The sequence below is a fragment of the Triticum dicoccoides genome, chromosome 7B (genome assembly GCF_002162155.2).
Source record: "Triticum dicoccoides isolate Atlit2015 ecotype Zavitan chromosome 7B, WEW_v2.0, whole genome shotgun sequence".
In the NCBI taxonomy this organism is placed as follows: domain Eukaryota; kingdom Viridiplantae; phylum Streptophyta; class Magnoliopsida; order Poales; family Poaceae; genus Triticum; species Triticum dicoccoides.
In genome coordinates, this window is record NC_041393.1 from 72,393,995 (window position 1) to 72,397,826 (window position 3,832).

Below are 3,832 nucleotides of genomic sequence, written 5' to 3' on the forward strand. Positions count from 1 at the left end.
CGCCCCCGCATCCTCTGCGCACGGCCGCGGCCACGGCCGATGGCGCCGGCCCCCAGTGCTCCTCCGCGCGGCCGCCTCTCCACAGGCCACGGCCGGCGCGCCCCGCTTCGGCCATGGCCTCGCCATGGCCACCGCCCCCTGCTCCGGCGCCTTGCCGGGTCCGCCCGCACCTGGGAGTGCGCCCACTCGGGTCGCGTCCTGCGCCCGCGCCCGCTAAGCGGCGCCCGATAGGCCCCTGAGCCTATGGCACGTGGGGCCCGCCCTGGAACGTTTTAGAAAAAAAAGAAAATAATGATAAAAATAAAAAAATAAGTAATTACATAAATATATTAAATAAATAAATAAATAATAACTAAAATAATTAAAATATTAATTAATTAATTAAGTAATTGATTAAGTTAATTAATCCTGATTAGATTAACCTAATCACTAATTAAACTAATTAATCTGTTTTAGTTAATCTTAGTCAATGACTGTGGGACCCACACGTCAGGTTGACCAAGTCAACTCTGTTGACTGCTGATGTCAGCACGACATCATGCTGATGTCATTAATCTGTTTTTCGAATTATTTAAATAATTAATTAAATTACAGAAATTAGTAAAATCTTTAGAAAATCATATCTTTTAATCCGTAACTCGGATTAAATTATTTTCAACATGAAAGTTGCTCAGAAGGACGAGACGATTCCGGATACGCAACCCGTTCGTCCGCCACACCCCCCTAACCTATCGAACTCGCAACTTTCCCCCTCCGGCTCCTCTGCCCGAAAACACGGAACCCCGGGAATACTTCCCGGATGCTTCCCCCCTTCACCGGTATCACCTCATACCGCGTTAGAACACGTCTAGCTCTGCCTGTTATCATGTTATGCACTTGCTTGCTATGTATTTACTGTTTCTCCCCCCTCTTCTCTTCGGTAGACCCCGTGACGATGCTGATGCCCCAGTTCGACTACGGTGTTGGTGACTCGCCCTTCTTGCCAGAGCAACCAGGCAAGCCCCCCCCCCCCTTGATCACCAGATATCGCCTATTCTTCTCTATACTGCTTGCATTAGAGTAGTATAGCATGTTACTGTTCGGTTTCTCCTATTCTGTTGCATAGCCTGTCATTGTTGCTACAGTCATTGATACCTTACCCGCAATCCTAAATGCTTAGTATAGGATGCTAGTTTATCATCTGTGGCCCTACATTCTTGTCAGTCTGCCTTGCTATACTATTGGGCCGTGATCACTCGGGAGGTGATCACGGGTATATACTATACATATATACATACTACAGATGATGACTAAAGTCGGGTCAGCTCTATGAGTACCCGCAAGTGATTCGGATAAGGGGGCTGAAAGGACAGGTGGCTCCATCCCGGTAGAGGTGGGCCTGGGTTCCCGACGGCCCCCGACTGTTACTTTGTGGCGGAGCGACAGGGCAGGTTGAGACCACCTAGGAGACAGGTGGGCCTGGCCCTGTTCGGCGTTCGCGGATACTTAACACGCTTAACGAGATCTTGGTATTTGATCTGAGTCTGGCCATTTGGTCTATACGCACTAACCATCTACGTGGGAGTAGTTATGGGTATCCCGGCGTCGTGGTATCAGCCGAAGCACTTCAGACGTCAGCGACGGAGCGGCGCGCGCCGGATTGGACCGCGTAACGTGACTTCCTTTGTAATGGAGGTTGCTAGGTCTGCTTCCGGCCGCCCTCGCAACGTGCAGGTGTGCTATGGGCGATGGGCCCAGACCCCTGTGCGCTTAGGTTTAGACCGGCGTGCTGGCCTCTCTGTTTTGCCTAGGTGGGGCTGCGACGTGTTGATTTTCCGCGGCCGGGCATGACCCAGGAAAGTGTGTCCGGCCAAATGGGATCAAGCGTGTTGGGTTATGTGGTGCACCCCTGCAGGGAAGTTAATCTATTCGAATAGTCGTGATCTTCGGTAACAGGATGACTTGGAGTTGTACCTTGACCTTATGACAACTAGAACCGGATACTTAATAAAACACACCCTTCCAAGTTCCACAGACAACCCGGTGATCGCTTTTCCACAGGGCGACGAGGGGAGGATCGCCGGGTAGGATTATGCTATGCGATGCGACTGGAGATGATACTTGGAGATGCTACTTGGAGGACTTCAGTCTACTCTCTTCTACATGCTGCAAGACGGAGGCTGCCAGAAGCGTAGTCTTCGACAGGATTAGCTATCTCCCTCTTATTCTGGCTTTCTGTAGTTGAGTCCACTGATATGGCCTCCTTACACATATACCCATGCATATGTAGTGTAGTTCCTTGCTTGCGAGTGCTTTGGATGAGTACTCACGGTTGCTTTTCTCCCTCTTTTCCCCTTTCCCTTCTACCTGGTTATCGCAACCAGATGCTAGAGCCCTGGAGCCAGACGCCACCTTCGATGACGACTCCTACTACACTGGAGGTGCCTACTACTACGTGCAGGCTGCTGACGACGACCATGAGTAGTTTAGGAGGATCCCAGGCAGGAGGCCTGCGCCTCTTTCGATCTGTATCCCAGTTTGTGCTAGCCTTCTTAAGGCAAACTTGTTTAACTTATGTCTGTACTCAGATATTGTTGCTTCCGCTGACTCGTCTATGATCGAGCACTTGTATTCGAGCCCTCGAGGCCCCTGGCTTGTATTATGATGCTTGTATGACTTATTTATGTTTTAGAGTTGTGTTGTGATATCTTCCCGTGAGTCCCTGATCTTGATCGTACACATTTGCGTGCATGATTAGTGTACAATTGAATCGGGGGCGTCACACTTGCAAATCTTAGTACTCAAAATGTGCGACCAATAGTGTTCGTATTGAACTACGGTCACATGTATTTAGGAAAGATGGTAATATTTTTACTATTTGTCCTGAGTGCATCTTTTGCATACATTATTTTTAAGCTAAACTTCATGTTGCTAAGTATGATACTATACGATGTTCTCTTCAACAGGGACTCCCGATGATAGTTGTGCCTTAGTGGATCTCGACTAACAGTCGCATGTCAATTGTTAGCTTACGGCCAAGACATCCTACATTGCACACGAGTGCATTCAGGATTTCTAGAACCGAGAAATGCTTAATAGTGAAAGACTGGAGCAAAATTGTGAATGATCACAGAGAAGTACTAGGAGTCAACAAGCAGAAGCGCAATCCATGATTAGGAGACAGGTTCATCTGCATGCTCCAATATGATGAATTTGGAGAGCTACACATGTTCTATGTCATTTTACCTGAGAGAGAGCAGCAGGAGTGATTAGCATGCTCTTAGTACTTGTCCTCGCATGTCCGTGTTCTTCGTCCTGAACTTAATCTCAAAGAGTGATCATGTTGAACTCGATGATATCTTTCCTTCTGGTACAAAGTGAATGTTTCTTCTTTAAGCTGGTATTGGTAGTGATTAGATAGCGGTAATGACTATGATGATTAAATAGTAGTAATGATGACTATAATGATTTTTAGCTAGCTAGTATACCGTTAACTTGTTGGTGATTACATATATGATGCAATAGTTTTTATATTAATATGATGATGATGAGTTATTATATCATTTATGAAAGAAACCGCAGATTAGTTTTAACTGGATGGATCCTAGCTAGCTAAGTGATCAAGTATATGCCATATCCATATTAATTACTTGCTCGCCTAATATAAGTGATCAAGTAATATATATGGATATGGCATATATATTTTGATCACTTAGCTAGGACCTAGAATCCATGCATGCATCCTGTTGAAACTAATCTGCAAATACTTTCACCTAATGATTTAACGACTCATTATAATGTAAAAATAATCTCTAGATTAAATTGAAAACACAAAACTAAAGGAAAGAAAAAA